The 18742-nt window shown below is 53.2% G+C and overlaps 1 protein-coding gene across 1 annotated transcript in view; it reads right to left on the bottom strand.

Annotated features, from left to right (window-relative positions):
- Positions 1-15738, bottom strand: part of ADAR (adenosine deaminase RNA specific) — a 35386-nt gene extending 19648 nt beyond the window's left edge. Inside the window, exon 1 of the mRNA XM_032844967.1 lies at positions 15643-15738. The gene's annotated coding sequence lies outside the window, so the exon portion shown is untranslated. The remainder of the gene's footprint in view (positions 1-15642) is intronic.
- Between the last annotated feature and the right edge of the window lie 3004 nt (positions 15739-18742).

Genomic DNA, 18742 nt, shown 5'->3' on the forward strand with positions numbered 1-18742 from the left:
ACCTGCTCCGAAAGGTAAGAGAGGCTAATTTTCACTTCCCAGAAGCCTTAAGGAAGTGGGAAGGATGCAGAGAGGGCACGGGGAAGGGAAGCCGGCTTCCCACGAGGCGCGAAGGCTGGGCCCTCGCAGAGAGGGAGGGGCCGCCCCGACCCTCACCCCGCGCATCCCCTCCTGGCACAGGCGCCGCTTGCCCCGCGCGGCTCGGCTCCGCGGAGTTAGCAGGCAGGATGCGAACTCCTGGAACATGGCGCGCGCACAGCCCCGCGCACGCGCACAGCCCCGCGCACGCGCACAGCCCCGCGCACGCGCACAGCCCCGCGCACGCGCACAGCCCCGCGCACCGAGTCTCCGACCGAAGCCCCAGCGCACGCGGGCTCAGGGGCGCGCGGCCCGGCCGGCTTACCTGCCTGGGGTCCATGGCGTCGCCGACGCCTGTCCTGGGCGGTGCCGGCCGCCCCCCCGCCCCCAGACGCGACCTCCCCGGGCGGTTCCGCCCCCGCGGCCGCCCCCCCGCCGCGCAGACGCCCAGTGCCCGGAGCGCGGTAAACAGGCGCGCGCGGCCGCGGGGAAACGGCCCGCTTCGATTTCGCTTTCGTTTCTGCGGAAGGACCTCCCCTCCGGCAAGTTTCGCGGGGGGAGGGGCTGGAACGGCCGCGGTCGGCTCCGATCCCTTCCGTCCCTTCCGTGCGGGGCGGCGGGCCCAGACAGCCTGACTGCACGAAAGCGGCCATAAATGCAGGCCCTGCCCTGCTCAGGAGCACGAGGGGCCGCTGCGCCCCCGCCCAGCGGAAACAGCCGGAGGCCCCGTTCTCTGCCTCCGGGTCCAGACTGGTGCCTCCTGCGGCCGCGGGGGTTGGGGGAGTGGGGCGGGGGGCAGGTCTCTGAGTCCCCACTGTGGACCATTTACGCACACTGCCAGCGTGTTAGAAACGAGCCTGAGCGGACAAAGGCATGGGCGCAGTTCAGGGTCCACACCGCTCCCCCTCCCCGCAGGAGTTAAGTCCTTCCCAGGCACCACTTCCCCCACGGCCCCAGCTCCGCCAGGTACACATGATTCCCAAACGACAGATGTGGAACCTGAGGCTTAAACCGCGCTGTAAATCCGGGTCTCACTCTGCAGCACCCCCGGGCTCACTCCTTGACTTCCCAAGAGGTAACTTGTTATCTAGAGGGAAACGCAACTGCTTTCCTGGGAGGCTTACACAGTTGCTCTGCTTGGTGCAAGAGATCAGTTCCGGGGATAGGCCATCCCCAGCCGTCCCCAGCGAGAACCTCATCTTGTGTTTCACCCGCCTTCCTCCCCACTGCCTGTGAGATTCACCAGGCGGCCCTTCCCGGCCTGAGCTCCCGCGGAGGCCTCTCTCCACCATCCCCACTTCCCAGCGTGTGACATCCTGATCCCACGTTTCTAGTGCAGTGAGCTTTCTCCGCTCTGTGCCCTTTGCACATTTATTCCTTGGCCTGGAACGCACTTCTTCCACTCTTGATGAGACAGTCTTTCAAAACTTGCTTGATCAAGATGTCACCTCCAGGGAAGCCTCAGTCCACTCTGGGCTGGAGGCAGGGTGCAGTTGCCCATTCCTCATTTTGTGCTTCTCCATGACTCAGCACTTACCCCCATCCTCCAAAAATGACTCGCCACCGAAGAGAACTTCCCAAAGCACCTAGTGAGTGCTGCCGAAGGCGGAAAGCACTGGGGACAGCGCCCCCCCCCACCCCCGCCAGCCTGGTGGGGAAGGCCAGCCAATGGCCGAAATGCTGTGAATTACTGGGTTATGTATCTGCCTCGAGGGTCTTCTCCTCCAGGCAGGAACAGGTGTTTCAGAGCCTCACAACCCCCAGACAGCGCCCTTCAGAGGACTGGCTAGCTGGCCAACAGAGCCTGGGTAGAAAGAACAGGAACTCCAAGGAAGAAACTGAAAAGATCAACAAACCTACCAAACAGCACTCAATACTTCTCACTGCCTGGGGGAAATGCTCAGAAGCCCAGAGACTTACTGCCCATCCCCGACAGGCACCTTGACCATCCTTGACCGTGGGGACAGACCAGGTGGGCGCTCGGGGGCAGAGCGCTCCCGATCACCACAGGAAACCGGTTTACCGTTATGGAGGAAGGTGTGACGATACACATGCCCCACACTTAGCAATTCCACCTCCGGATGTGGCTGCGTGTGCGTAGAGTTCAGTTCCCTTAATCCTAACAGCTCCCAGCCTAGAGGCATCCCAGAGTCCGTGAAAAGGAAAACGGATGAAGGGTGGCATATGCTGATGATGGGATATTCTACAGCAGCAGGAGTGACAGAACTTTACCACACGCAACAAAGTGGGTAATTACCAAAACATGACAGTGGGGACGGGAGGAAGTCACACGCGTCCTCTCTGGTCCGGAGTACATGAAGTCCCAAACCAGCGGGGCCGTTGCAGGCACTGACTGCATCAAACCCAGGACGGGACTACCTCTAGGGAGGAAGGAGGGGTTCTGACTCGGAAGGAATGTTCCGGGTGTGGGTGACATTCTAGTTCTTAACGTGGGTGCTGGTTACCGTTCCCACGGTTCACTACGTGGCACACTTGTGCTTTATGCACACTTCTGCATGGATGTGCTACACTTCACAATCTGAAAAGGTTAGAAATAGCCCCAAGCTCTCCCTACTGTCCTTCCAGCCTGTTCCTTATGTTCTACTTCCCACATAAGTAAAACGTGTTAGGTCTTACGTCTGTTGTCTTACGTCTGTTTTCCTGCCTTGTGGCCAAACAATCCCACAGACTCTGCCCCTTCTATAAGCTCGTCTAGAAAAGCCTCAGTCGCAGCCCCCACCACCACCTACATCCCTTTGGCCCTGACTTGGGATGCAGTGCTGCAGCAGAAGGGGACACGCACTCCGGAGGGTCAGTGAGGGCCGTGTAAGGACACAGGCTCCCAGCCTCTGCCCCCGACAGCACCTGGCTCCCCCCACCCCCACCCTGCAGCCTCCCACTCGGTGGTCAGGTGCTGATGTCACTCTCCGTCCTGTTCTCATGTAGGGACTCAACAAGCTGGATGGACCACTTAAAAAAAATATGAACCCAAAGTAACATGTCAATTGCAGAAAATATCAGAAAATATCAGAAAATGGGAATGAACTGCCCGCAATCCTCTGCCATGAATTCGCCAGTGCAGACCTTTCCTGTGCCTCCTCAGGGCATAAAGGCACCGTGAACGTGCAGTGCCCCCCTCCAGGGCCCAGGAGGGTCCACTTGCTGAGTTCCACTGTGTGTGTACACCTAGAGCTCCTGGCCAGCAACTGCCTACCCCAGGGTTACCACCCAGGATACGGTGCGTGCACAACAGCCCCTCACTCCGCGCTACCCAGCTCCGTTCCGCGCCACTAGGGGCCCCCAGGCATGGGGAAGGATGCGTTATTTAGTTTCCAATCTCAGTTATCTTTGCTTTTTAATATAAACGTTAGTCTGGCTTTGAAACGATTCATTTACTCACGTATAACCGGACGGCGTGCATATTGACAACGGTCCTCCGACCCCGGTGTCTCCTACAGCCAGACCTTACGCACGTTCGGGCTATGCCAAGCGGAACCATCTACGTCCCTTCTGGAAAGCAGACGTCTGCAAACTCCTTCAATATTTGCTCAGAGCAGGGATGCCTCAAGAACGTCCTGCCTACAAGTGTTTGCTACTTAACTCGCAACGTGTTATTAAAAAAGTAACAAATTGCTAAGTTACTTTTAACTACTGGGCATCATTTCAGAACAGGGCAGGCACAAGAATAAACTCCTGTTCTTTTTTTTTTTTTTAAGGTTTTATTTATTTATTTATTTATTTGACAGAGCGAGAGAGCACAAGCAGGGGAACAGCAGAGGGAGAGGGAGAAGCAGGCTCCCCGCTGAGCAGGGAGCCCGATGCGGCGCTCACTCCCAGGACCCCGGGATCATGACCTGTGCCGAAGGCAGATGGTGAACCCACAGAGCCACCCGGGTGCCCCATAAAGTCCTGTTCTTCACTCCCAGTGAATCCATGACAAGCAAACCGCAGAGCCGCGGGGCGCGCCCGCACTACCTGCCTCTGCTGTCGGTCCCCTCAGTCCTTTGTCACTAGATCTATTGCTTCACTGGAACGGCTACTGCGGCAGCCGCGTGAACACCGTCTCGGCACTCTCAGGGGCCTCCTGCAACGAGCCCACTTGCTCTGACAGCCCCTGAGGCTTCCTGCACGCGGGCTGGTGACTCACCCGATGGCCGCGCCGCGCTCTGTGGCTGTGTCTGCGCTGACGCCGGGGGCTGGTCACCAGACTGGCTTCGGAAGCTATGGTAAGAGACGCCTCCAGGACTCGAGAAGACACAGAGGTCTCCAACAGCCCCTCCAACGGCAGGAACCCCTGTACCCAATCAAAAGTGTCCAGTAAATGAAAGAAGAGTGGTATTTGCCAACTTTTAGCTGAGAGCAAGTGTTACCGTACGTGAAAGATACGGTGTGAGCAATAACATCCGAACCATGTAAGAACACTGGCTGTCAGGCCAGTGCTAAATACTTCACACGGAAGTTCAAACCATCAACACACATTTAGTCTTCTAGAACCCCACAAGATGACCTTCTTGTGACTTTATGCATCAAGTCCGGACTCTCTTAATCTGCCTCTCCTTTGTGAGGCTCGCCGGGCACAGGGCGCATGACTGCTTTCTGGTCTGGCTACTGGCCCACACTGGGGCTCCTCGGAGCCAGGGTCCGAAGGGGGGACCTCCCATCTCTCTCGTCTTCTCTTCATCCCTGGGGCCCAAGTGGATGGGCTTAGTCCCAGCTTCCTGCAGGCGTAATGTCCCATCTCCATGGTCTGCAGGAGGCAGAGGGCAGGTGAGGCCCTGGGCTAGGCAGGCTCAGCCTCTGCCCTCAGCCCTGCACTGTTCCCGGGTGAGCAGCCTGACGTCCCCAATAGCCAAGTGCTGAACAGCCGTTTCCCAAACGGCCAATTCCTTGAATGACCAGTTTACTAAATAAGTGATATGCTGACTTTACTCTTTTCTTTTAGCTCTCTAGTCTTAACTGAGCAGTTTTTAATGCTGTCTTCATAACAGTCTTAGAAGAAATGTGCTCTGCCCGTCTCCTCTCCCAGCTGCCTAGAGCTAGAGACTGAGGAGGACACTGGGGACAGCAGGAGGGGTGGAGGCTGCGGGACTCCCGCAGAACTCAGTGCACTTTCGGGACCCTGAACTAGAGCATTTCCAGGTGTCCACAGTGTTATTCAAAAAGGGAACGAAAAAGGCTTTTGCTATTCCTAACATAGGTCTTTAAAAGCATTTTCTTCAGCATTGACAAGTTCACAAACATACCAGCTACACACAGTAGGAGCCGGTGAGTGGAGAGAGAGCTGAGGAGGCTGACCTTGCAGACAGGAGTGATGCAGACACAAGGCAAGCAACGTAGGCAGCCCCCAGAAACTGGAAGGGGTTCTCGCCGAGAGCCCCTGGTGGGAGCCCAGCCCTGTGACACCGTGACTTTGGCCCAGCGGCAGAAATTTTGGATCTCTGGCCTCTGGAACTCTGCCGGATCTGCGGTGATTTGTCCCGCAGCTCTGGGGAATGAATCCGGTCCTTGATGGTCAGGGATGGTCTGGGAGCTCCCACTGCAAAACAAGCAGAGCCCTTGCCCTGTAGCCAGGGATCTGCGGATCCAGGGCACCCGGGGCAGAAGGCGGACACAGACCAGCTGTCGGAGAGGACGTGTGCGTGGCCCTAGCTCCACTTGCTAGCTAAGCCAACAGCGCACCTTTCCCGTCACCATCCAGCAGAATTAGCATACTTTGTTTCATCTGAAAAAATAGAACAACAAGCCAACAGCCAATATCCTATCTAAAACTAGTTAGGCATTCCCACTAGAATGAGAAAATACGGAGGGCTGCCATTACTACTGTTATTTTATTTCTTCAGTTCTAAGACGCACCTCTAACATTTCTGATACTAAAATGTGAATTACAACGTGTGGTACATTTCATGTGGTAGCCCCCCAAAACTACTATTGAATCAGTAGCATGTTCTGTGCTCAACTGTCTTGGAATGAAAGAAATATGGTATCAAAATTGTTTTAGAAATTCTAGCATATAATGGAAAACAAACATGAGATAAAAGTAAAAAAAAACCCACAACAGATTATGTGCAGATAATATCAAAACTCAAATTGATTGCAGAATGAAAAACTTTTAGAAACCAAGGGCAGTCAAGGAATATGGCTGGATATAAGAAAACTATACAAAACACGACTTCTTCCTAATATGTAGAACAAAAATAATGTATTTTTAAGAGCAAATAAAACATTTTTTAAAAAAGGGGAGAGAAACATCCAGGAATAATTTCAAGGGCCATGCGCAGCCTACGTGGGGAGAAGTATAAATTTCTGAAGAAGTCTGAGACAGAAGGTGCGCCCACCCCACACGCGACAGCAGGACAGTTTCTGGATGCCCTCGAGAGCCGAATGCAGGAACGGTTTACCACGATTTCTGATGAGGTTAGAGCAGTAAGGAGCGGCTATCTGACCAAGTGACCGGAAAGAAGACAGTTACACTAATTAATTCACGGCCGTCCTGGTATCAAACAAGAATGGAGTTACAGACCGACAGAGCAGAACCACATTCCCTAAACAGACCTGGTGTGTGTGCGGGTCCAATGTCTGGTAGGGCGGCAGGAAGGAAGCCAACAGCAGCAGTGAGGGGAGGAAGGGTGTGTCAAAACATGGAGCTCAGCCAATTCGTTGGCTTTTTGGGGGGAAAAATCTATTTAGAGCCTTGCCTTATATTAATAAGCCAGAATAAATTACAAATGGATTAAAGGATTATCTGTATTTAAATAAAAACACTAAGAAACAAAGTCAGTATGTATGACTTACTTCATAGCAACGGAAGACATCAGAAAGGAGAAGGACATCTGTTCACTGCAGAGAAGTTTTGTATTTCAAAAAATATGACATTGTTTGAAAATACGTTTTAAAATGTATTAAAAAAAACAGGGAGGGAGCCACTGTTACAACACACAGGCGAGGCCGAGCTCATAAACATACATGTACATCAGCTACTTAAACGAGACGGCGTGAACAGACGCAGAGCTCACGGGGCCGGCGCCGTGCTCCAGCCTTTCATCCCACGTCACTGGGGAGAGAGGGACACTACTGCGGACCCCATGCTGCAGAAGGGGAAACTGAAGCAGACCAAAGCCACAGAGGTTGCTCAAGGTAATACCACCAGCAGCTCCCAGAGCCAGGATTCCGACTCAGGCATTCTGGCTCCAAAGCAGGTGCCCTGGGCCACGACACTGAGCTGTCCCTGCTGGAACCGCGGCCAATAACAAGACACTCGCACACACACAAGTATGACAGCCTGTGAAACACTTGGGAAAACATTCAACCATACCAATAAGCAATGACATAGTACGGTCTATGTCGCCATTCACAAAATTGGCAATGCAAAATGAGATTACTCAGTGTTGGCTTGGGGACGTGATGCAAACCTTCACAATTTAGCCTTGGACTCTAGGAATCCGCTCTGGCCCTACCCAGAATGTTCTCAAATATGATCCGGTCACCGCCATCTCCTGTCCTTGAACCCGTTACAGCTACCCCACTGGTCTTTGGATAAAGGCCCAAGGTCCTAACAAGGTGTGCTGCATGCACCACTTCCCCGCCAAACATCTGCTCATCAGACTTCACAAAAGTCACGTTCCATTCTGTTTGTCCAAGGGCCACAGAGCACTCTTGCCGCCTTGAAAAAGCGCAGTCACACACTGTTTCCTCCTCAAGCCCGGTCCCTATGCCAGAGGGCAGAAGGCATATAAAATTTACAGTTCCCATAACTGTAGGAGAGCTTTCTTTGTAGTCTTTATCGCTACTTAAAGCTACACGTTTGCACGATCGTTTGATTACTCATAATGTCTGTCTGTCCTGAGCACGCGAGCCTCATACGCCCGTGACCCAGCTCAGTGCTCTGGCAATGGAAGGTGCTCAGCAAACATCTGTGGGGTGAGTACACACCAATGACTGGATCAAAGAAAGAGGCGGGGGAAAGGAAACAAGGAGGGAGGAGGAGACGCAGACACTCTACTACACTGGTGGTAAGACCAGTGATGGCTTCCAGTTTTATTAAGGTAGCTGGACGTTGTGTGTCAAATGCCTTAAATGTTCGTAACCTCAGTTAATAGTCAACAACAATTATTAATAATAATGTAATTTAGGGGCGCCTGGGTGGCTCAGTGGGGTAAGCCTCTGCCTTCAGCTCAGGTCATGATCCCAGGCTCCTGGGATCGAGCCCCGCATCGGGCTCTCTGCTCAGCGGGGAGCCTGCTTCCCCCTCTCTCTCTGCCTGCCTCTCTGCCTGCTTGTGATCTCTGTCTGACAAATAAATAAATAAAATCTTTAAAAAAATATATAACCCTATTACTAGTCATGATTAATAATCCTATTACTAGTCATGATTGATAAACATAATAGTAAAATCCTAAAAATCTACCTTGGGGAAGAGAATTTGAAATCCAGTATGAAAAGTCATGTTGGCTATAGCATGGTTTACAACAGGGAAAAAACTGAAAACAGCTTTAATGTCTCCGGCTGGAGACATGGTCATGTGGCTTCTGGAAGAGCCATGGATTCTACAACACACAAAAGTGGTATTTACAGAGTTAACGCCGTGGCAAATGTTTAAATCATAGTAAGTGAACAGAACAGTTTTCGCTTCGGAAGACAACATACAGAAGGAGCAGGGCTTGCTGACCACCGGCCCCACAATTACCCTTCCTCCCGGAGACAGCCCGCCTCCCTGAGGCCAGACTCGCTCCCCAGATCTAGAGGGCGGACCGTGCTGAGTCTAATGACCTCCCCCCGGCAATTCCGCTTTTCTTGGCCGTGACATGGGACAGTTTTGGCCAAGAACACACAACAAGCCGTCTGGGTTTCTCGTGGCAAAGGTCCCTTGCCATGGCCAGGCGATGCCCTGAGATGACAGAGTGCAGGGCGGGCTGGGACACTGCGGAGGGGCTGAGTCAACCAAGGCCAGAACCCACGAGCCCATGGTGCGAGCAACACGGCACCGCGTGCGTAAAAGACGCCGACGTGGAAGGATGGGTTGGATTACCAGGACTTTCACTCATTTCTTAGTCTCCTACAATTTTCAAGTTTTCTGTTGGAAAGTATCTATCACCCCCAAAATAGGGGGAGTCAGTAAGAATGAAAAGGTAACTGCAAACGGCATGAAACTTGCCCTTAAGAAGCTCAGAGCCTGGTCACGGAAGCAGCCGTGGAAATAAACGGTTAAAACATCAGCGCGGTAGCACCGTCAGACGCCACACCACCTCCCAGCTGCCAGGAGAGCTAAAATGAACAAAGTCCCAGTCTCTCAACAGGGTAGGACATGGAGCAACTGGAACTCTCACACGCTGCTGGCGGCAGCGCAAAACGGAGTCGCCGTTCGGAGGCTGCCACTTCCTCCCGAGGCTAAGCACAGGACCGCGCTCAGACCGGCACCCGCGCTCCCGGGCACGTAGCACGGAAGACACCGAGACATGGCCACAAGGGGCTGTGCATGCGGACGCGCACAGAGCAGGGTACGACGGGGAGGGGGAGCCGCCGCCTAATGGTAGTTTGGGATTTGCAAGAGAGGAAGTTCTGGATGCTTCACAGTGTGGATGGAGGTGACACGACGGCCCTGTACGCTTGAAAATGCTAAGACAGTAAATTTCATGGTATGTCCTTTAGACCTCAATAAAAATGAAAAAAATATTCAGAGCTTTTCTCCTGAAAGCCCTAAGCTGGAAACAAACCGAAGGTCCGTCCCATGGCGCGTGCGGACACTGATGTGTGTCCACGCAGAGGGCGAGAGCAGTGCGGGTCGTAGGATCCCCCTTACGTGAGGTTTTAGAGCAGCACAGCCAGTCCGTGGGGACGGCAAAGTTCTGGGGACAGGGATGACCAGGGAGGGGCAGGAAGGACCTTTCTGGGGCGATGGAAATGTTCTATTTTCCTGATCTGGATGGTGATTAAATGGGTATGTATTTGTCAGTATTCATTGGAACATTTGTTGTCTACTGTACACAATTATATCATAATAAAAAAGAGCTTTAGGGAAAGAGTGGGATGAGGAATTGGAAGGGGCTAAACTCATCGTCTTGGCTACACACCGAGGAGTTGCCGGTGGGACGAGAGAGCTTCTTAGAGCCGACCGGCGGCCGCAGATAAACGCTGCCCGTGCAGCTAAGAACATACAATTATGAGATTCACACATATATTTCAACCTCAGCTACATACAACAGGCTTTGACATGTTAATAAGTTACTTTAAAATGGAAAAATATATGATACATACACTAGTGTAATATAAAATAAAGCATAGACCTTCATCTAATTCAAACTGATTTTATTTAAAACATTACACAATATTTTCATCAAATATTTTAAAATTAGAAATAGAACTGAATATTAGCATTTTAAGGTAATAAAAAAGCAAAACATAAGATACTAGAATACAGAATGAAGAAAAAACATTTTAAAGCTTACAAGCAAAGCAAGAAATCAAAAAGTACAAAATTTGTCTACAGAATAATGAAAAATAGGTTTTGTATGTTTAATGAAAAAGCCAAAAGTATATGGCAAACAACAAATTAGAAAAATATTCACAGCAAATAAAGTTGTTCGTTTTTATCATGAGCAAATATTCAGCTTTTTAGGGCATTTGTGTAATTTATTAAAAAAATAACTTAAATGCAATTAGGTGAATAGAGAAATAACTGAAAATTTAAAAAATAGAAAAAAAATGGTAAGCACATGCAAAAAGATTTCAAACTTAATTATAACAGAAGATGCAAATTAAAGCCAGACAATGTAGTGAAGCTTTTCCTTTTTTAGGTAAATTACCAGCCCTGGGGTGGGCAGGCTGGGATAGGCACCAGGAGCGCTGGGCATGGCAGTGGACGTGGGGACTCACTTTTCTGGAGGTGTGTCAGGACCTGGCCTGCCAGGCGCACCACAGCAGGTGGAGGTTAAGTATGGGCTTACACACTAGTCCCCTCCCCCAAATCTCCACCCTACCAGAACTACTGGTCTGTGTTAAAAGAAGAAACAAAAGGGAGTGGGTGTGGCATGGGCAGGTTACTGGGAGGAAAGGCACAGCAACCCCGGAGGAGGACGGATGTGCTCTGCGAGGCACGGGGCCCTCCCTGGACAGGATGACCAGCACCTGAGCAACCCTGTCCTGATGGCCGCCCCCATGCCCCTGGCTGGGTGGCTCTGTGTCCCCGGGACCAGTGGTAGGTGCAGTGGAGGCACCCAGGCCACGGGAGGGGAGAGAAGGCGTGTGGCTGGGCATGCAGAGCATGGAGGCACTTGGGTGACAACCAGACGACCAGACACATGGCAAGATCTTATGTCCGTACCGTGTATACACACCTGGGTACATAAATCTAATTTCACTTCTTCAATGGCCGCACTAACTCCTCCCCCGGAAGGAGGCGCACACCTCTGGGGGGTGAGAGGGGCTGCACAGAGGGGTCTCAATGCTCATGGAATTTTCTAACTGGGATTTTTTTTTCAAAGATTTTAGGTAATCTCTACACCCAACATGGAGCTAGAACCCCCCGCCCCCTGCATCCCGAGATTAAGAGTTGCTGCTCCTCTGACCCAGCTAGCCAGGAGTCCCTCTAATTGGGAATTTTGAGACTTTCTTGAGTGTTTTGGTATTTAAGGAGAAAAAAGAAGTTTTAAAGTTCACAACCCTTATTCCCAAAACTCTAGCTGAAGAATGAGTTATTTATAAAAGGCTTAGACCAGTGCCTGGTACACTGTAGGTGCTCAAATAAATGTTTTAAAAATAAATACCCCAGGAAACAGACTCAAACCATGGGAAGAACCTCCACACACAAACGGTCATGGTTCAGAAAGGGCTAAGCATGGAGGGAAGCATTTCCACGTGGCTGCTCCGTGGGGCCTGAGTCTTGGCCTCCGCAGGGACCTGTGGAGTGCCTCTGCCTTTCCAGGGCGGGCCCGCGGTACCGGGTTACAGAATTCACAGTGAGAACGTGGTCTGTCGTACAGACTGGAGTCCTCGCCAACATGACATCAGCGTTTTCTCCCTGTGGGCAGATCGTCATTCATTCATTTAATAAACATTTATTAAGCACAAATGCGTGCAGGCACTGTCCTAGGTCCTAGAGAAACAAAATTCTTTCCCTCATTACTTTCACAAAGCTGACGTTCCAACAGACCACAGGTATCAGCTGGTTCACGTACTTTAAGAGGAGGAATAACGTCAACCCAGGCTGGGAGTGCTCGGCTCTACAGCAGGGTTCGGTCCGGGTGTTTACCCACAAACAGGAGAGAAGGGGCCTAACTCACTGATGGGGGTCCCGGACGGCTCCCGGGAGGCAGTCAGTCGGATGAAACTGGGGGGGAAGGGTGGCTGCAGCTGCCACACGGGAAGCGTTAGGAGGCTCAGGGTCAGAGCCACAACACAGTAACAACTCAACGGACACACAAAACCAGGGCAGTTCGCTCCAGTCAGAAGGCTTTGGAAGGGCCTCAGAGAGGTGGGCTAAGGGCGTGTGCATGCACACGCACACGCAGTGGTCACCCCGTTGGGTGACGGAGGGGTAGGACTGGGCCTGTGACGCAGCCCTGGCCGGCCACGGGATCCCTGTCTCTAGTGATACCGCTGTCATTAGTCTACAATGTGGATGAGGACCTACAGTCACCGGCTTGGGGCAGCCGGGGCTCAGCTTTTTCAGCATGTCTAGAGAAAGCAGCAGGAAAAAATGAGGCCAATAACCAAAAAGGGACAGAGAAAGGCAGGGCAAGGTCTTCCCAACATTCTTTCAGCCTCAGGATCCAGCCATACTTGAAGCCTGTCTCTGGCCTCCGAGTCAAGTGGTCACAGGCGGCCGGGGGGGGGGGGGCTTTTTTTGGGCAATGGTTTTTTGTTGGTTTTTGCCATTCACAACTGGATGCACAGACCATTTTTTTTTTTTTTTTTTTTTTTTTTGCGGAAAGAGATTCACTGTGTACATGGTGGTGATGGGGTACAGGGGCAATGAAGGATAGGTTGTGGGACACTTTCTCCCAGTAAGTTTGATAAAGACAGTGAGATAGGTGGCTCTGAGGCATCTGGGAGGGCAGAGAAGCAGCAGTGACCAGTCCTGGGGGGGGGCGGGGTATAAGTTACAGTCTACATGGATAAGTAACGTAAACCTGTGAGTTTCTATAACCCACTCTGGGGCCCTAAGTCATCTTCGGAGAACACGGAACAGCTGATCACAGACACCAAGGACACCTCTGTTTAAAGCCAGCTTACCGTCCTCATGAATGTGCACCAGCCAAGGAATAAATGTTGCCACAAACTTAACATTTTGAACTCTTTACCCGACACCAATCACCCAGTGTTCTCCAGAAAACTTAATTCAGGCAGCTAGACCCATTACAGTCCAATGCTAACAGATGTTAAAGCAAAACACACTGCTGCGTGTTCTGTAGCGACCTTGAGAGATGGCTACAGACGCACAAGACTCGGACCCTCTGCTCTCACGAAAACTCTAATCAGCTGGTCACAGATAGTAACAGCAGTCCAGTCTGAAATATACCTTCTAATCTAAATCCGTGAATAAGAAAGATGCTTTATAACACCGTTATCGTCTAAGAACAGCTTAAGGAAGCCTTTGTGTATTAAGCAATGGGTCTCGTTCTGGCAGAAATAACGATACCTCAAGATTTTTTATTCTTTCCGAAGATAATTACCAAATACCTATTGTGTACCCACGACCCCAGCATTGTGTGCCCACGAGCCTTTCCTTTTTCTCTGGGTGAAAAGGCCAAATGTTGGTTCACAGCTGGATAATGCTGGGTACAATGTAAAATAAAAGATAATTTATCACTGAACAATTTGAAGTATTATTCTTTCAGCAAATACTGGCCCTCTGAGCTCTGCCTGTGCCTCCCTTGTCCTGTGACCCCAGGTTCACGTGGCTAGGACTCTAGTCACTGAGAAATAACAAGCCTGAGAAGCTTGGGTTCCAGTTCCAGTTCTGCCACTGACTAGGGCCGGGATTTTGGCCGAGACTTCTGCATCTCAACAGTGGGGATATGCTTATTTATTGCACGGAGTTGAGAAAGGTTTTAAATTAGTGGATGTAAAGTGTTCTTTTTTGTTATTATTTTTTGTTTATTTGAGAGAGAATGAGAAAGAGAAACCACGGGGGGGGGGGGGCGGTCAGAGGGAGAAGCAGACCCCACTGAGCAGGGAGCCTGATGTGGGACTCGATTGGGACCCTGGGATCGTGACCTGAGCTGAAGGCAGACGCTCAACCAACTGAGCCTCCCAGGCGCACTGATGTAAAGTGTTCTGTACAGTGTCAGGCACATAGCAAGTGCTCAATAAACAGAAGCTATAATTAAGTGAGGCCTTAGTCTCTTTCCAGTTCTAAAATTTTATGAGGTCTTTAGTGGAGAGATTATGGATTTTGAGATTCCTCCGCCTACTACCCCCCCCCCAAGTCGGCTTCATCACATCTGGCAAAATAGCAAAGACTCAAATAGCAAAAAGTTCCCCCCTTCTCCATCGGCTGTACCCACGGGCAGCCTTCAGCGAGAGAGCAAGTTCAAGCGTCTGGGTCCCGTACCCTTACTAGTCACAGCTGGACACTTCAAATTCTGACAATACCCCTGCCAGGTAGATGTAACGACCCTCATTTGGTCAGCAAGGCCGAGGAGGAGTTAAATAACTCACTGAATGTTACACAGACGGCAAACCGCAGACCTGACTCCAAAGTCCATGCCCGGTTCCACTCCTACTCCTCCGCCTCCCATACAGCGAGCGCGAGACTGTTTCGACAACGAGGAAGGTATTTCGGGGGCTCGGGAGCGATGGGAACGAGCCTTCTTTGGCAAGGCGAGAAGCTGGCAGCGTCGCTCGTCCGCTCAGACGCCCCTGCGTCCTGCGCTGCCCGTGACCTCCCCGGCCTCCCTTCCCGGCAGCAGCACGGGCCTGCGCGCGCGGGTCCGCTTGCTGGGCATTCCAGGCTCCGCCGCCTCGGCCCAGCGCCTGCGGGGACTCCCCCGCGCCCAGGGACAGGTATCCCCGGCGGAAAGGCGAGCCCCCGCGTCCGACATCACGCGCGGCACCTGCGGCAGGCTTACCCTCCGACGCGGCCCGAGAAGCCGCCGAGCGGACGCAGGGCGCAGGGCCGGGCGGTGACGCAACTAGGCCTCCTGCAGCAGGGCCCGGCCGGGGCACCGCGCGGTGGCCGCGACCCGCAGCCGGCGGTCCGCGGCGGACGCCCACGCCTTCCCCGCGAGAGGCACGCAGGGCGCGCGGGCTGCCCCGGGGCTGCGGAGCGGGCGCAGGCGGTCCCGGCGCGGAGGCGCGGGGCGGCGCGGCCCCGGACCAGCCCCGGGAGCCCCGCGTCCGGCCGCGGTCCGCGCCCAGGGCAGCAGCGCCGGTGGTACCGAGCCGCTAGGCGCCGGTGGCACGCGCGCCCGAGCTTCCGCGCGCGCACCCGGCGCGCCCGGGCCCGCGCGCACGCACCCGGACGCACGCGCACGCACCCCCCCCTCCCCCGGCGCGCACTCCCCGCGTCCCTCTCCCTCAGCGGCTCCGGTGGGGAAGCGGGTGCGGAGAAGGAAACTACCTCCTTACCGGCTGCGCTGGTCCTCCGGGCCACGGCCCGACCCCAGAGGCTGCCACGGCCGCGGACCCTCCCCGCCCGCCCCACCACGTAGCCGCCGCCGCCGCCGCCGCCGCCGCCGCCGCCGCCGGGAATCAATGGCCGGGTCGCCGGGTGCTGACGTCACGGCGCGCCAGGCGTGGGCGGCCCCACGTGACCGCCGCCTCTTTTGTCCGCCTGGCGGCGGCGCGGCTCTCGCTGCGGCTGCCGTCGGGGCTCGCTGGGGCCCGGGTGCTGGGCTGGGGAGGCGGCTGGGGAGTCCGCGGCCGCTCCTGACGCGCTCGGGCCGGGGCGCAGGGGCCTCGTCCCCGGGCCGTGGCGCTCGGACGGCTCGTTCCGCCGCAGCGCGGGGTTGCCAGGGGCTCGGGCGGGGACCGACCGCCGCGCTCTCGCGCCTGAGCTACGGCGCCCGCGCTGCGCCCCGCGCTCCCGGCTGCCCCAGAAGGAGGCGTCGGTGGACAGCCCGTCCGCCGGGCCTCCCCGTCCGACCGCACGCGCTGAGCCCCGCCGGGCTCCGAGCAAGGGACGCGGCCGGGCGGCTGCTCGCTGCTGGCCGCGCCCCGACGTTCGCAGGCGGGTGTCCGGCTCCGCTCCGGCCGCCTCCGCAGGGGACAGCGGACTCGTTGCTCTCGGCGCTCCGTGTGCTCGTTGGTCACTGATCGGCCTCCGGGCGCGGCGGGCAGAGACGGGGAGGCCGGCTCCACGCGGAGTCCCCGCCGCAGCGTCCCCGCGGGGCTCGTCCCGAGGTCCTGCCGTCACCACCTGAGCGACAGCCGTAGTCCGGGGCTCGACAGCCCGGGGAGCCTCGCCGGGGCCTCCCACCTTCCCGTGCCCAGCCCCGCTCGTGAGCGCGAGCACCTCCTGCCGCTACGTCGTTGGGCTTCAACATGGGGACCTTGGGGGCACAGACGCGCAGACCCAAGATGGTTCCTTGCATTTCTTTCTTGTCACTGCCCCGCGAGCGTGTCCTCACCCGCTCGCCAGCGGCTGGACGTCTGCGCGATTTCTCGTCTTTCCGCTGTTTCCGACGGCGCTGCTGTTGGGAACACTGCCTCTCGGTGCTCCTGCACAACCACTGCCCCGGGGTGTGCTTCCCTGCAGTGCGACGGGTGGGCCTCGGCGGTGTCCGTGTTGGACGTGCTGTGATCTGTCACTCCTTTGTTCAAAGCGGCTGTGCCGGCTTGCGCTTCTGCCAACGTCCGTGTCTTCCCTGCTGCCCCAGACTTCTCGTTTTGGGGCAGTGAGATGGGGGTTAGATGGTGTCTCACCGCAGCCTTATAGGCATGTCCCCAAGGTTACGCATCTGGTGTATTCTCTGGGCATCTGCATCTTCCTTCGCTGAAGTGTCAGTGTCGGGCTGCGGGGATTTCAGGGCTCGTGAAGGAAGAAGATGTGCCCCGAGATGGCAGTAACACATGCGGGCTTTCTCTGGGTGGGCTTCGACAGATTTGTAGTGGGAAGTCCCTCCCAGAACTGGACCATCCAGGGACACTCCCCCCCCCCACCTGCATCCAGAAGAGAAGGAGGGCAAGGAAGTCCCCAGATGGTTAGGTGACCTTGGGCCACAGCCCAGCGGGAAGTCTCTGGGTCAGAAAGCTCCCAAGGGCAGCCTCAGTGTGGCAGCCTCATAACCACGGGGTTTACCCTGTGACGAGCAGGTGTTGGGCGCAGTTGGAGAAGTATGCACTACAGACTGGCGGCCGTAAGTGGCGAAAAGTCTGCTTGTTGGGGCCGTGTCTAAAACAACCGGATGTGTAAAAATGTGCGCTTGGTACTTACTGGCAGGCATGGAACTGACAGGCCCCAATGTGCTGCCCGGAAACGAGTAAACTGGGGGCCAATATGCAGAGGCCATCGTTGGCTCACTTTTATGATACCCACTTCGTGTCATTTGCTCTTTTTTTTTTTTTTACTGGATTGTACTGAATACTACAATTCAGTAGATGTGTTGCAAGTTTCTTTCATATGTGCCTTGTTTTTTCACCTCCTATCTTGATAAATTCATGTCGTTAACTTCGAGTTTATAAACTAGTTTTTTTCCCCTCATCCTAATCTATATTAGCTTACTCTTCTAAAAATATTTAGTTTTGCTTTTGACATTTGAATTCTTATGCTCTCTGGAATTTAATTTGTGGTTTTACTTTCTACACACAAATGTCTCTCCCCCCAACCCAGGTTTATTTTTTTCACTAGCCCCACTTTTCCCAACTAATTGTCATGTCAGCTTGGTCATATAGTAACGCTCCATTCACGTATGGCTGTATTTCTCTAAACTGCTTAGTCTGTTCTCTGCACAAGGAGGATAGCTTACTTAGTATCCACACCACACCGTTCAATCACCGTAGCTGCAGAAAAGGTCTTGATTATTTAGTAGGGCGAATCTTCCTTAAGTTTCTTCTTCATTTTGTATTTGGGCTATTCTTGATTCTGTGTTTTTCCGTACGTATTTTAGAGCAAGCTTGTCAAGTCACACAGACATATGCACTGGGCCTGTTGGGATTTTAATTGGCGTTGCATTGAATATACAGATCAGTTTGGGTAGAATTCATATCTTTATGATTCTGAGTCTTCAGATTCATAAGCAAGGGATAGCTATCTTTTTATTGGGTCTTCATTAATGTCTTCCAAGTAAAGGTTTGTTGTTTTCTGTTTCCAGCTCTTACACATTTTGTGTTGCGTTTATTCCTAGATACTTTGTACTTTTTTTGCCATTGTAAGTGATACCCTTTAAATTGACACTTTGTAATAGTTTATAGATAAAGTAGAAATAAGTAGGAGTTTGTAAATTGTGGCTGGATAGAACAGTTTGTCAATGGTTTTAGTAATTTGTTCTTTCTAATAATTTGTTGATTGGGGTTTTCTGTATAAACAATTATTGTATGAAAATAATGTCAGTTCCAGTCATTTTGCTTTTTATTTTCCTTAAAGTATAGCACTGGTTAGGACCTCTAGTATAACGTCAGTAGAGATGGTGATGTCTTCTTGACGTTCTTCACTTGGGCACTTTACTTGATCCTGATTTTGAAAAGGAAGTTTAGAATTATTTTTTAGGTTTTTTGGTACATAAATTTA

This window comes from Lontra canadensis, unplaced genomic scaffold (assembly GCF_010015895.1).
Source record: "Lontra canadensis isolate GAN:19392208 unplaced genomic scaffold, GSC_riverotter_1.0 scaffold160, whole genome shotgun sequence".
In the NCBI taxonomy this organism is placed as follows: Eukaryota; Metazoa; Chordata; class Mammalia; order Carnivora; family Mustelidae; genus Lontra; species Lontra canadensis.